At 46.7% G+C, this 14992-nt stretch overlaps 1 protein-coding gene and 1 long non-coding RNA gene across 3 annotated transcripts in view; one reads left to right on the forward strand and one right to left on the reverse strand.

The window, feature by feature from the left end:
* Positions 1 to 266: 266 nt before the first annotated feature.
* LOC136300368 (uncharacterized) lies at positions 267 to 7990 on the reverse strand. Its single transcript, XR_010723675.1, has 4 exons — positions 7910 to 7990; positions 4010 to 4167; positions 556 to 655; positions 267 to 449 (listed from the first exon to the last, which is right to left on the reverse strand). It is a non-coding gene; the product is annotated as an uncharacterized lncRNA (long non-coding RNA).
* A 2414-nt stretch (positions 7991 to 10404) lies between these two features.
* ACSL4 (acyl-CoA synthetase long chain family member 4) overlaps positions 10405 to 14992 on the forward strand; it is a 28883-nt gene continuing 24295 nt past the window's right edge. The window contains exon 1 of one of the 2 annotated variants that reach the window (XM_066202331.1): positions 10405 to 10438. The gene's annotated coding sequence lies outside the window, so the exon portion shown is untranslated. The remainder of the gene's footprint in view (positions 10439 to 14992) is intronic. The other variant, XM_066202330.1, reaches the window with a different exon arrangement.

A 14992-nucleotide genomic window follows, 5' to 3' on the forward strand; every position in this document is an offset into this window, starting at 1 on the left:
TCAGCTCCGGTCTGGACACGGGCAGGTGGCTCCAGCCAGGTGTGCCCAGTGTCACACACAGGTACTTCCAGCCATGTGTGCCCAGTGTCACACACAGGTAAATGCAGCCAGGTGTGCCCAGTGTCACACACAGGTACCTCCAGCCAGGTGTGCCCAGTGTCACACACAGGTAAATGCAGCCAGGTGTGCCCAGTGTCACACACAGGTACCTCCAGCCAGGTGTGCCCAATGTCACACACAGGTAAATGCAGCCAGGTGTGCCCAGTGTCACACAGACACCTGCAGCCAGGTGCGCCCAGTGCCTTGCACAGAGGTCAGACCGCACTTATCTTTGTGCTTTTAGAGGATTTACTGCCATGTGCGCCCTGGGCAGCCGAGCCCGTGTTTCCTTCCTGGTTTGTAGCATTGTGAAGAGGTTCCATGGCAAAGATGTAACTCTGTGTAAAGGTCTGTGGAGATCCAGGGAGAGTAGCAGGTTAAGGGGATATTTTCACGGCAATCAGAGCCACGGACATGCCCTGAGAGCTGTCTCCCACAGATTTTATTTCACATTACCTGCATGCAGCACATCCCTCTCCCCATCCTGATCATTTCAGGGTTTCCTTCTCCACAGGACAGCAGGAGGACAGCACCATCACTGGCCAAACTGTCGAGCCTGATTAATTGAAAACAAAAGCTTAGTTCCACAAGTAAGTTTGGAAAGAGCAGTTAGATAACAATACTGGCTCAAAGCGGTTTCTATACACACACATACAGAGATCATCACCACGAGCTGCCATGCAGGACACCTCTGGTCTCAGGGGATGCAGACACAGCAAGCCGCTCACTACAGGGTGGATTTGTTCTTATTTCTTCTGTTTTGTTGGGGGTTTTTCCCCTCCTTGCTACAAATCTATGTTCATAGAGATTCTTCCACCAGCTATCCTGACTTCCTTCTATTGACTCAGTTGCTCACATGCATTTTTTATGAATTTAAAGTAAGGCTTGTGGTGGTGTAATTGCTTATTTCCTCTCCAGGAATTTTCTTGAGACAAAGATGAAAGCCTGTTGCATTTACCATATCTCTCCCTGTCAGCTAATTTAGCTAGAACATATGCTAGACAATACCAAAAAATAAGTCAATGTCAACTAGAAACATTGACAATAGAAGCTTAAAAAGCGTATCACGTTGTCATGTTTTTTAACCTGATGGACTGACAATAATGTAAAGCACCAGCAGAAACTCGCTAGATGACAACTGTATGAACCAGCTTCTCACACTGATCCACATTTCTGTCATGTTTGCACTATGAGATTTAGTTTTTCCCTTACATAAAATGCTGCAGTATTCATAGACACAAAAAACAAGGTGGATGCAAAAGCGGGGGAAAGTACAGCACTATCAAGAAGCAGCACAGTTTGCTCTGAAATAAAGAAAATCATAGTTGACAGTTCATCTGCACATTGATTATTTTACTTGTGTTGAAACTAAGAGGTCAAACAGTACAGTCAGTTTGCAATACAGGTGGAGGAGGCACCTGGAAAATGGGAATATTTCTTTGTAGTTTCACATGCTAAATGAGTAAACACAGTCCCTAGAGTTGTTTGCAGCTTGGGGAAATACATTTTTGTTGAGTCTGAAAAAACGGATCTGCTATAAAACACATGTTCTTAAGAAAATTGAAGTTTCCATCCAGATGTTCTCCTTAAACTTGAGTTATCTGGAGAACTAATGAAAAGAAGATGACTGCTGTTTTCACACATCAGCAACCAAACATTTCTGCCTTAGAACACTCCCTTTTGTGTTCGTGTCCTGTGCTGTTCAGCCATTTTTCAGTTTTCAAGGCATGTGCTTTATTTTATGTCCAGTACTCCCTCCATATTATCACTAAGTATCATAAAAGGCATTTTACAAAGAACCATCCAAACTCTTTCTCTGGGAAGCTGCGCCCTAACAGCACTTTCCTCAGTCTCTAATTGTTTGTTAGAGTTGATTTAAGCTGTGACTGGTATACGTAGGAGGCACACTCCACATCTACATAGATATGCAGGCAGAAGAATGTGTGCTTTCTATTTTTGTTCTGTTTTGCTGGTTTATTGAGCACACTGGCATCCATGATGAATTACTGAAAACCCTTTTGGCTACGACTGAGTTCCTAGGTTTAAAACTAAGAATTCATTTCAGATCATGAGACACTGTCACTGCTTATGAACCTCAACATGAGAGACTCAGAACACTGTGTCCTCCCTAACCTTCTGTGTGGAATTTGCCTTTGTTATTAATACCACAGTGATAGTTGGTGTTCAAAGTCAGGGAACTGCTACATTTAACAGAATGTAAAACAAATGTGATGGCAGTCTCAGAAACAACACGGAGGGTGGGAAGGAGAACTGTACCATGGTGTAATCCCTGGTTAATTAAATTGTACGTAATTTGTACCATTTTGCTCTATCATGGAATATTATGTGGCCAGGCCTATTGCGTTATATTATTGTGTTATCACAGTGTATTCTCAAGTCTTGCGATATTTGGGAAGGAGGTGTTAGATACCTCAGCTTTATGCTGAGTGATCACGCAGTGTCCATTTTTCACACAGATTTCTGAGCCAAACCTGTGTTCTGTTAGACCCTCCCAATCATTTTTCAGCATACACAGGCATCAGTCACACCCCTGAACATTTCTGTGAATGTAACAAGGCTGTGCCCAGCACCAACAGAGACAACAGCTCTGGGATAACAGATTTCAGAGGGGGCCATAGCCCCTGTGCAGCTGCAGTGGAAGAAAGGAGTGAGAAGATGGGAGAGAAACAACTGCAGACACCCAAGGTCGGTGAAGAAGGTGATTCTCCTGCAGCCCGTGGTAAGGACCTCTTCATAAGTTATTGAGGAAAAGTGGGATACTGGCACGTTTTCTGGGCAAGCTGATGCATTTCACAACGAGCAGGAGCCTCGCTCGGGACACGGGTCATGTTGAAGCGCTTTGTTGGAGAAGGTTTCACCATTCCAGCCTGGAAGGAGCCGCGAGCCCTCTGGTGGCTGGTCACCCCCTGGAATTCTCCTCCAATGCTCTGTAACCAATACAATAACCCCCACACACACTTTGCTCGCAGTAGCAGTACAAGTTCTGTCGGTTTATCCCTTGGAAATGTTGCTATGATCACTTTTCTACACATAGGAAATGAAACAGGAGCAATTTACTATTAATCAGGCTGGGAGAGTTGGGACTGTTCAGTCTGGAGAAGGATCCAGGGAGGCCTTAGAGCACCTTGCAGTGCCTAACAGGGCTCCAGGACAGCTGGAGAGGGAGTTTTGATGAGGGCATGGAGTGACAGGACAAGGAAGAATGGCTTTAAACTGAAAAACAGCTGGTTTGGATTAGATACTAGGTAGAAATTCCTCCCTGTGAGGATGCAGCAGCCTGGTCTAGTGGAAGGAATGAGATTCCAACCCTGGCCACTCCCTGATTCTATGAATTGAACTAGTTCTATTCTGACAATATATGACACACCTGCATGACACACAATACTCTTCTGTAAGGGAGTTTTAATTTAAATTCCAAGACAATGTGCCTGTTTCTGCAAAAGGGATGTTGGCCACGTGGCCACTGAGAGCTTGGCTGGGGCCCGGGCACACCAAGCATTTTGATAGAACAGAGGTTGGGAAAAGGAGTCAGTGTTTGCAGGAAGGAAGGCAGGAATTGTGCTCTCATGTTAGACCTGAAAGAATCACAGAATCACAGAATGTGTGGGCTGGAAGAGACCTTCAAGATCACCGAGAGTGAAACAGAGTGAAATAGAAAGAAACTAGCTCTAAACTGCAGCAATCACTGGACTGAAATTTAGTGATAAATTACTTGAACTAAGTTTCCATGAAATATGTAAGGATTGCATTTATTGTAAAGGAGGTGACGTTTAAATGTAAGAGGGTGGTTTTGGTGTTATTTGGTGAGGCCAATGTAGTGCACTGTGTTTGAAGGAAACAAGAAAATACTTATCTTGTGCAGATTTAATATCTCAGCTTATGTTCTCACCTTGGTATCCAGATGAATCACGTAGCCATTGGCTCCTTATTCATCCCAGATCAGTGGATGGTTGCTAACAGTTTCCAGTAATAGAACGGGGATGCAAAAGAGCTTTTCAGGTCTGTGACTTCCAGATAGCTCAGCCCCTCTCAGGCTTTGTCATAAATCTGAAAAATATTTACCACAGAGCTTTCTAAATTTATCAGGATTCACGGCTTGTGTATATGTGAGCGTTTTCACAGCTTGGCTCAGGGTATTCACTTGCTTCAGAGCTGGGGGCTGAGTTTTCTCCTGTGGCTGATAATTGGGAAGATTTCTCCCACAGAAACCTTGAAAAAAATCCCTTTTTGCCTGAATGGGGGGGTCAGTGCTATGGCACTCAGCACAGGTTGTTACCCAGCAGATCATATGGACTCAGCAAGAGATTTTCCTGTTTAACTAATGGTGAACAAATGTGCCCAAATTACTTCTGAAAAGCCTTCTTTACTAGAAACAGAAAAGAAAAAAAAAAAAAAAAAGGATAAGCTGAAACTGCAACGTGGGCACATAAGCTCAAAGGGGATCCAGGAGCATGTCATTGAAAAAAAAATTATCCAAAGAAGGAGGAAAGAAGAAAAAAACTCCTTATACTCCAGCTTGACACATTTCAGGTTATTCCTGTTCTTCAGACCTGTTTGCTGCTGTTCTATTAAGTCCAAAGAGCACAGCTGGCTGCTAGATAAGCAAGGAAAATTCTAGAGGTTCAGCCACAAAAACAGAATAGTTTTCTCATGAAAAGATTCTTTAAAATCTTCACAATACTAGTGCATGCCTTCTCCTATCTCTGTAGTGCAGTGAGATTCTACAATCTGCACATTATGGAAGTGAAACAATGATATTTAAAAAATACTTGGTATCTATGTAAAATCTGCCTTTCTTAAAACAAAACAAACAAAACCCAAACCAACAGGAAAGAAAGCATCAGCCAAGGAGACAAATGCAATTTGGTGAACATTGAGCAGAAAGTTTGTATTACCTGCAGGGTTGCAGACAGTTCTTATGCATTTGTGCTGTATAAAATAGCTCAGATGTCCCCAGGAGTTGGTATTTCGAGCTATTTCTTTTGCAGAGGATGAAGTACATTGCGTTGCACACATGTAGACAGGAGCTAATATCACAGAGCAGGTGTGTGTGACCCTCTCAGGGGAGGCACCCACCACTGTGATCCCGCCTGGAGACCCTCTGAGTGTGCACCAGTGAACACACTTGTGCTTCTACATCTGATTTTCCCCACCTGTGTCAAACTCCTCTCCTCTAGGTGATTTTTTTTTTTTTTAATGAAGGGAATCAGGCTAGACATCTGCATTCTGCAATTAACCTGCTGTTACAGAATTGCTCCCTGTTGTAACAGAGAACAAAAACGAACCTTGCACAGCAGGTGGCAGCCCAGGTCCTGCTTGACTTTAGCCTGGTTTGCACCTCGGAGGAAAAGTCTTCCCGAACTGGAGTGGTCACTGCTATTAAGCAGCTGTCCTTTCCTTTCTTGGAAGGAAAATTTTAGGTGATTTTTAGCAAAGAAGTCATTGGTTACTGCCACCCTACAAAGGCAGAGCGGTTCAAGGGAAGATCATTTGAAAATAAAATGCTCCTGACTTTTCTCCTGAAGGGTGCTGTTTTGGTGCTGATCAATAATATTTAAAGGAAAAGCAGCCCTGCTGCTGTTTATGTCCTTGATAATGAGGAGATAAGCAAAGATTCTCTTGTTAGGCCTGATAACACAGTTGGATGAAGAAATGAAAAATAATGTTCTAAAACCTGGTGAGAGATGGAGTTGCTCAGGCTGCTTCTCCAGTGGATATAATGCACCTTTTGTCACCCTGCCTATTTTTGCACTGCCTTCTCATTTTCTCAAGCTGCTACAAGTCTTTTATGTGAGGATGCTTCCATTGTACACCAATGAAGGAGTTAGATTATCCAGGCAGCAGAGGCTAAAGCTGAAACTCCCTAGCATCACCTTTCTGAAGGATCATTGTCGGGTAAGAAAAGAGGTCTGTAAGTGATACTATTCATCTGGAGAAGAAGAAACTGTTATCGGGGTGCCTGTCAGCTGTGTAACGCTGATCCCTGGGCTGGCCTGTGGAGCCAGATATCCCAGCAGATAACGGGGTGGGGTGGTGGTGTCTGCCTTGGGGCAGTGTTGGACCCTAAATACCAGAGCAGCAGGGGCAGAGAACGCCTCACAGTGCAGCCACTCCCCTCCCCTGTGAATTTCAGAACTCTTCACAAGCATTTCCTTGTCCTGTAACTACAACAGCAACAATTACTTTTCACAAACAATTTGCATATATGGTCGTGCGAATAAACTAAATAACTGACACCGAGAATTAACTTGTAATAGAAGTACTGACAGAAACAAGAGCATGGTCATCAGAAGTATTGTGTAAATGAAGTATATCCCATTAATATTTCTTGCATGATGTTAATTGCAAGCCTGAGGAACAGTGTGTACAAGCAGCCACTGATACGATAAGCTGATTGTGCAAGTAGAATTCTTTTCTGTTTTGCTACCAAAAGGGAAGTCAGTGTTACAAGTGCAAGCATTTAAGAGTCAGAGTTTTGTTAATTTAGCACAGCACTATACACTGAATTTCACCTGGACTTTTCATTACAAATGCCTTTACTTTACAAGTCTGGTTTCCTGTATAAGACTAAGGGAAGAATTGAACTAGCTTGAACAAAAACCATCAAAACCCAAAACAACTTATACATTTGGTAGCAGCTCCTTCTCTTAAAATGCTGCCTTTTATTCACAGCTATCCCCCAGTTCCCCCTACTGGAAATTCCTCCTTGGAATGCACTTACTTGGAGATATCAGTAAGCCTTTGTGCCATCAGATGTATATGACTGACCGCTATGTTGGTTTTGTTTTCTTTTAAAACACAAGAGTCAGTTCAAAAAGGTCTGGAGTGAACAGAAGTGCATCACTCCTGATGGGCAGAATTCATGTGGAGGTCCAACGTGCCAAAAGGGGCACACTAAAACCTCAGCCTGAGAGGCAACTCAGGGAACTTTTCTGGGAGAATGCCTGCTCCAAAATGGCCAAGCTTGTGCACAAATTTTGTTTTCTGTGTTTTGATTCTAACTGTGCAGTCTGTGAAGATAAACAGGACTGTATGTAGGAAACATCTGATTTCATCAGTCCCTTCTCCTAAGATAAACAAACAACCCACAAGGCTCCAGATATTGACTTATTACTTAGATTAGACGTGCTAAGATTACGCAATCCCTTTGCTGGTATCAGGAATGAGGTGAGAAGCTCTTCACTCTTTCCAAGCTTGCACTGAACCCTGGGTGAAAAACAGAGACCTTCTGGGCCTTGGCTTCAGCCTCTCCTCAAGGTCCCTTTCTCTGCTTTTGACCTCTGTGATAAGGCTGAAAACCAGCGTCAGTGCACAGTGACTTCACTGTCTGGGAAGTGCAGTTACACTCATCACATCCCACAGAGATCCTCAGTGAGTGTTCCTTACTGGAAAGATACAAAAGAGTTGCAACACGAGAGAAAAGGAAAATCCTTTCGGTCGGATTTGCTTTTGAGGATAGCCCCCGACATGTTTAAAGATCATTTTAATTTTTGTTTAAAGACTCCTCTAAAAGTCTGCAAAGACATTTTACACATCTTGTAGCGAATGTCAGCTTCCTGACCAGAGGCTTCCTTGTCTTATCCTCCTGGTTTAAAGCCTTTGGAAGTATCACACATCCTCAGGGAATTTCTAGTTGGCCACAGCTGTATTTATAAAGAGCAAGTAAATCCCTTTCTGCTTTGCTTTCAGAGCAGAACGTTTGGCATCTTTCAAAGAACTGGTTTAAATGAAAATGGATCTTACGACAAACAAAAGAGCAGATTCTACAACAGTGTGAAAATTTGCATACCTGTAGCTGCAGGAAAGGTTTCCCCTGGTGCTCTCTCTAAAGCCTCCACAGAACAAGGTGCATTTGACTCTTCACCCTGTCTGTAGTAAGCATAATTTTAGGACTCATTATTCTAATGATAACTGGCAGGTTATATTTTTTTCTTAATCGTAATTAACCAAAATTTGCTTCCAAATTCGCTGAAATTATTAGTTTCACCTAGATGTTCACCCTCCTGAAACAAAGTATTTTTGTTGAGCATCCCCAAGAGCAGCACTGAGGCCTGGATGTCAGTCAGTGATCCCTGGCCTGGGGACACCAGTGCACAAACCCTGCAGGCACTGGGCTTCCCCACAGAGCTCCTTGCTGTGCCACACAGGGACAAGAAGAGGTTGATGAGGTGTCCCATGGCTCGGTGAGATCTCCAGCAGGGAGGGCACAAAGGGAGAAAAGTTCAACTCAGCAGAAATGCACAACCTGAAGCACCTGAAATCCAGGTGGCAGCAAGGACATGCAGGCTGCAGGACAGAGATGGAAGCTCTGACTTGTTGGAGGCACTGTGAAACCGCACCTGGAAAATGTGAGACTTGTCAGCCTGGAAGAGAGAGGAGTAAGGTGGTAGTGGAAGGAATCTGTGTTACAAATCTGCACAACGAGGAGAGAGGTAAGAGGGAACGGTTAACTAATGCAAAAGTCAGGGAATATGCCAGTCAGTCATCACATGGAAACACCAGACTGAAGGCACGGAACATACAGAAGGGATTTCCACCCAGCATGAAGTCAGACTGTGGAATGACATCAAGCTGTAGATGCTGGAAGCTTATAGGACTAAGAAAACAACTGGATTTCTTTTCCATTGTCCATCAAGAGCAGAAACAGGCTCCTTCTAGCTGAAGGTCTCCAAGCTGCAGAAGTCCTCATCTTCCCAGGAGACGGCCATCCACAGCTGAGAAAAGCATCATGTTCTGCCTCAGGCATTGCTCTGAGCCACTGTGGCCATTCCAGTGGCCAAGACATGTGCCTACCACCGGCAGGATACAACAACAGGATCTATACTCACTCAATTCAAAATCTAAGACTATAGGAAGTACAAAATAGCTGGACTAAATCCAAGTAGATTTTCTTGCCTATTTACTGTTTATGACAAAGATTTAGAAAAGAGGCTGTGTCAGTGTTCTAGCTGGGGGGGAAAAAAAAAATTGTGGCAAGTTGGTTTGCCCAACCTTTTCTAAGTATTTAGGGAGGTTAGATCAAAAAAGTAATCTGCCTGAAACGGATGTGCCTTTGGGCATCTTGTGCAAGCCGGGTTCTCTTACTAGTGATGATGTGACACGAAGGGAAACAACGGGGTTTGAAACAAACTAGAACAAAGCGAGAGTGTAACAGGCTGCCCCAAGTGTCATACAGTCCAAATAGAGCAAAACCCACACAGTGATTCAGCTCTACCCATGGAGGTGATGTGCTTTTTGCATCTCTGAGGATTATTAAATATAACATCCACACGGCATGCGCAGTTGTTGCCAGAACATCTTAGCCTCCTGCAAGGTGTTGTCTTTTGTTACCAAATATAGCCGTGGCTATGTAATGTACGCCAATTTTGTTTTTTCACACTCTGTCCCGCAACATATGGGGCGGGGGAGGATCCTGCTGGACTTCTGTTCGCGTAGATGGAGCAGGAATGTTTCCTCTTCCCTTACAAGCGATTAAGAAGCGGCATTGTCAGAAGGAAGTTAATTTTGTGCCAGTTCTCTTCCGAAGAAGCATCAGACTGCAAAACAGCTAAAACCATCTGGCAAACCCTTGCATGAATCATGGGGATATTTGTAGCCTCTGGCTTTTTGAACCGCACTTTGAGTAATCCCAGTCGCTCTCGCCAGCGCTGCTGCTGCCGAACCCCGCTCGTTTCTGAAAAAAAACACCAAAGGGGCCTCCGCCCGGGCCCGGTGGTCTCCGGGAGGCAAAACTGGCTTCCAAACCCCTGAGCTGCCTGTTCCAGCCCGACAGATGCGGGCCGGCGGCCTCGCTCGTCCCAGCCGAGCCTGCCCGGGGGCCGTGCCGGAGCCTGCCCGGGGGCCGTGCCGGAGCCTGCCCGGGGGCCGTGCCGGAGCCTGCCCGGGGGCCGTGCCGGAGCCTGCCCGGGGGCCGTGCCGGAGCCTGCCCGGGGGCCGTGCCGGAGCCTGCCCGGGCGCCTTTCGCCGTGCGCCCGCGGTCCGGCCTGCCGCGGCCTGTCCGCGATCCCCGGCGGCCCCAGCCGCTGAGGGGGCCGCGCTGCCCGAGCCGTGCCCGCGCCGCGGGCTCCCGCGGCCCGCCAGCCGCGGGGTCACCTCGGGACGCGGCGGCAGCGCTGCCCGGGGCCCGGCTGCGCTCCCGCCCCGGCCCCGGCGCGTCACGGCGGCGTGAGGCACGGAGGGAGGGAAGGAGGGAGGATCGGGCGGCCCTGGCGGCAGCGGCGCGGGGCTCGCTCCTCCCCCGTTTCCTCAGCCATTTTAGCAGCCGGTACCGCCGCCGGTAGCGCTGTGATCTCCGCCGGCAGCGCCGGGGTTGGGCACGGTGAGTGCGGGCTGTGCCCGGCGGGGCGGCCGGGGAAGGGATGGAGTGGGGTGAGACGCGATGGGGCAGAGCCGATCCCCCCCCCTCGCTGCCCCTCGGCGGCATCTGGGCAGCGGCGGGGGCCGGCAGGGTCTCCCCGCGCACCACGGGGCTCCCGGCGGGGCGCAGGCGGCCGGGAACCAGCGGGGCTTACCGGGGCTCAGCTCCGTCCCCGCGGCCGGGCCCAGAGGATGCGCTCGGCGGCCCGGGACGGGCGGGCGGGAGCTGCCGCGGCCGCCGCCCGGAGCAGGTGGTGCTGCGGAAAGGCCTCGTGGAGGTGCTGAGGGGGCATGGCGCGGGAAGCCCTGGGCCGGGGCTCCGCTCTGCGGCTTCCCCGCAGCTCCGGGGCAGCGCCGGCGCCTCTCGCCCTTCCCCGTGCAGCCCTCAGCCCGCGGGGCCCGGCGCGATCCATCACCCGCCGGACCCGCCGCTCGCCCGCTCCGGGAGCTCATCCCCGGCCTGCGCGGCGCCCTGCCCGCTGCCCCGGCCGTGCTCCGGCCTCCCCCGAGCCCCCCGCCCTCGGCAGGGGAGGAGGCTGGGCTCCGAGATGGGCTGATGCTGATCAGGAGAGGTGATGATGCGCTCGCTCAGCGCATGCTTCTCTCTGCTCCACGTCACAAAAGCACCTGTTAAAGGAGAGCAAGGAACTGGCTGAGTATTTTTTTGTTGTTGTTGTTGTTGTCGTGTTCCTCTGTGATAAATTTTGCTTTTCGGTGTTCTGGAACGTCCCTTCTGTGGATTTCTGAGGCTTGTTGGAAAAGCGAGTACATGTACAGTGCCTGGCTGCACAGACCTCTCCTGATCCAGTGCTGCTGCTTGCCCAGTCCCTCAATGAAATAATTGTAACATATACCTTTATAGCATATGACATTTGGGAAAAAAACCCCAGAGCTGACACATTTACGTTAGGAAAAAAGGAGTGATAATACAAAATATTTCAGAGAGGATGTTCAGTAAATATAGATGGAGGTTACAGAGAGCTTCGGTGTCGAGGAATGTTTTACAGAAAGTAACTGGCCAGTTGGAGTCCCTGATGGTGGTAAAAGATGATTCTCAGGGTAACCTACTTGGTTACTCTTTGCATCTTGGATCGTTGCATAAAAATAAGAATATGACGTGTTGTCATTTACTATTACAGACAAATTTGCAATGTAGCCTTGCCAATTTCAAGTGCAAAAATGAGCAAATAAAGCTGCAGATAGACCTTAGAAACATACAGTATTTTTTCTTTAAGTTCTGCTTTTTTTGAATCTTCGGAATTCATCATCTCAGACTGACTGCAATGATTGAAGACATGGATTTTCTTTTTCCCGAAGATATGTTTAAGATTTTCACGTCTCCGGTCTTTCCACCCAATTAGAAGACAGGTAGCAAAGTTCTGCAGTCTCTGACAGGATGTTTGGTTTCGTTTTTTATTTCTTCTGTTCCTTGTGCATGGATACAAAGTCAGTATTTTAATACAATTCTACAGAAGCCTTAAATATTTCCACATAAAAGTTATTTGGGAAACTTACCTACTGCATTTTTAACATAGCTGTCATTTCTTTGTATTTACCAGCTCTGCCTTCATTGTTGTCCTAAATTACAGAATTGTATAAATTTGAGAAAATTTCCCCCTGGATCTTGCTGTGGTGGGTGGTTTCAGGAGATGTTCATTATTTAGGTGTTGGCATCTCATGCACACTTTTAGCTCCTGTGGAACATGACACTGGCAGTGATGGTGCTGCTCACTGAATAACCCAACAGCGGCAGCTATAAACTTTCAGCACAATAAATTAGCAGAGTGCAGCAGATAACACCTTCTCCTGCTGCAAGGGTGATGCCTCAGCTGTAATAAAATAGAGAAATAAATAGAGATGCTGTAATAAAACTGGAGAAACCACTTCCCAACAAACTACTGAGGCAAGGCTTTGCATACAGATGTATGCCAGGTGATGTTATGATATATATCTAGTAAAATAAGCTCAGCCTATTACACCGCCATAAATGAGGTTAGTACTCAAATTAAATACCAAACAGTAGCCTGAGCCAAGTAAACATTCAAAATATATTGAAGTTAATGATAAATCGGGTTAGGTAGTTAACGTGACAAATGAATGAGTGGCCTTTTATAGTTAAGCCCTTCTGAGCGAGGCATTGCTTAAAGTAAAAAAGAGTTGGAGTTAATGGTTAAGGGAAATTTCATTGTATACTCAAATGAGCATGTGGTTGCTATGCTTCAGGACATTTGTTTTCTCAGGAGAGAAGGAAGCTGAATGGGAGGAGGAAGGCAATTCCCTGAGAAACAGAAGTTAGGGGTTTGTTCTGCTTGCTCATAGATCAGATCGTTATTTAGATGTTGCACCGTCTTTAACCTTTTGTTGTGGAAGGCCTGTCTCAAAAGCTGTCCACATTGTTTAATTTTACTACCTCGTGGAGCAGCTGCACAGTGCCTGCTCTGGTGTTCATCTTTGTCCCAAAGTCTCCTCCTCTCCTCCCTGGAACTGGGATTGCTTCTCTTCACATTTCCATTTAGAGTAGGCTGGCTCTGTGGAAGGGAAGGCTTAAGGAAGTTTTTCCTCCTCTGCTGGTAGAGCCATGTTTACAGTGGATAGGGATCATTAGTACTTTGCTGTTGCTTCGTTGTTTTTTTGGTCAGAGGAGGGAAGTTAGGATTGCTTGTATTCTGCTGACACTCTCAGAATCTGTCTGTTTCTTCAAAATGTTGAACTCTGTAGGTAGGCAGATGCAAACAGAGGCTGAGGGCGCTGGTTACTCCTTTTGTGGCTGCTCACTCGGGGTGGCACTGAAGGTAAGGCACACTGTGAAGTGGTGGGACAGGTTTCTCTCTGAGCTGTGGACCTGACAGCACCGAGGCCCTGTCTGAGACTGCTCTGTGGTCTCCGTGGTGCCTGGGGAACACCTTCCCTTAACCCTGCACATCTGGAGCTCTGTGTTGGTTTGGCTTGGTTTTTATATGGACATGAGATAGAAGACACTGTTTGGGAAAAGATCTGGCCAGCGGCCAGCATTGCCTGCGAGCTGTGGTTTCAGTTTCCTTCTCTGCAGAAAGCACCGACTGTGATCTGCATTGGGATCAAACCAGAACGGTTGGGCAGAATCAAATAAACTCCAGCAGCTCTGCTTTCCCCGCTTCTTATCAGGCCTATCAGCTCCTACCCAGCACTGCTTGTGAAGAGCACTCACAACCAAGACACAGCTTGGATGGCGTGCCAGGTCTCCATGACATTATTGACCTGACCAAGGGTGTGAGGCAGAGGTGAGGAATGAGTGGTGGGGGTGGAAATTCCTCACGCTGGCGTTGCCCTAGATAAGGAGCCTGTCTCCTCCTCAGGTTCCTGTGCTGCTCTGCCCTGTGCTGCCACAGCCCAGCTTCGGAGCCAGGGCTGTCCTGGGGCTGCCACCAACTTCTCCTTCACTCTGAGGATGGTGAGACAGGGCACAGGTTGCCCAGGAGGGCTGTGGATGCTCCAGCCCTGGCGATGCCCAAAGCCAGGCTGGATAAGGCCTGGAGCTTAAGCAGGAGTGTGGGAGTGAGGCCTGATGGCACAATTGTCTGGAGAGTTATTTAACACGCTCCCAAATATAGCAGAACGCTCAAAGGCACATTGAACAATTTTTTAGTAGGGGAATAAATAGCACAGGCAGTGTTGGGAAATGGAGGAGCAGAACGAGCAAGGAGAGATGACTGTGGGCATGGGACTGGGAGGAGTGGGAAGTGTTTTCCTTCAGCCAGATTGTCAGTTTGTATGATGGGTGATTTTTAGTTGCTTAGGATGGATGTGAGGTCGGAGCAAATGCTGCTGCTTCAAGAAGTCAGTGTGCAGTTTATTTGCTTTACATTTGGAGTAACAGCTGTGTAATGTGAAGGATGTGAGGAATTGCTTTCTTTTTTTTTTTTTATTGCTTCAGATAGAGCTAAGCACGTGGACTTACCCCTGAGGGTACTTTTCACCTCAGTGAAGTGGGTTTAAGGAATCCTAGATATTGAGAAATTATTTTTTTAAAGAATAATTTTTTTGCATGGGCTTTATAGTACAGTTAATACTAAATCAAGGTTCTCACCAGGCTTCAAGGTGAGATATCTTTATCTCCAAGGTAGAGATAAAGTGATCCACCAATTATCACAGAATTAAGAGTGTCGGATTTAAAGCGATCCAAGGTGGATCCTTAATTATCACTTTAAATCCGAGACTCTTAATTCTGTTATACTTGAACACCACTGTTCTTCAGTGAGGACAAAAACTAACGTACAAGGATTTCTAGGATTTCCTTCAGTGCCTGTTAATGACTATTGATTCCCTATAGGACATTGCTGCTTCATCAGCAGAGCATCTTCTTTTAAAAGCACTCTTGTCACTTTCCTTTTAGGTTAACAGATTTATATTTCTTTTATAGTTCTTTTTATAAACTCATTGGTCTGGCAGTGGAAGCTGTTAGATGTCAAAACTCAGGGCAGAAGATCTTTATGCATCTCTGATGCTGCAGCTCACTGCATGATTTTTGCTCCTCACT

The sequence above is a fragment of the Chamaea fasciata genome, unplaced genomic scaffold (genome assembly GCF_029207755.1).
Source record: "Chamaea fasciata isolate MVZ Bird 193981 ecotype frontalis unplaced genomic scaffold, bChaFas1.0.hap1 SCAF_22, whole genome shotgun sequence".
Taxonomy (NCBI): Eukaryota; Metazoa; Chordata; class Aves; order Passeriformes; family Sylviidae; genus Chamaea; species Chamaea fasciata.